Raw genomic sequence first — 275 nt, 5'->3', positions numbered from 1 at the left:
CAGGTCTGCGTGCGTCCAACTAACATGGCCCCAAACAGGCCTCCGCGCGCCCAACGAGCATGGCTAAGCAACCGGCTTCCTCGCGCCCAACGAACATGGTTCCCAACCGGCCTCCGCGCGCCCAACAAGCATGGTTCCCAACCGACCTCCAGCTTCCAACTGTTTCTTGAACAGGGAAGCCGCCATGACACAGCAGACTACGCCCTCGGTCACAGGGGACCTGAGATCCTCCACGATTTCCAGGACCGGTGCCACCTCCGGCTCGAACCGCCCGC

This window comes from Colobus angolensis, unplaced genomic scaffold, assembly GCF_000951035.1.
Source record: "Colobus angolensis palliatus isolate OR3802 unplaced genomic scaffold, Cang.pa_1.0 Scaffold565, whole genome shotgun sequence".
NCBI lineage: Eukaryota > Metazoa > Chordata > Mammalia > Primates > Cercopithecidae > Colobus > Colobus angolensis.
This window is presented reverse-complemented; position numbering follows the sequence as displayed.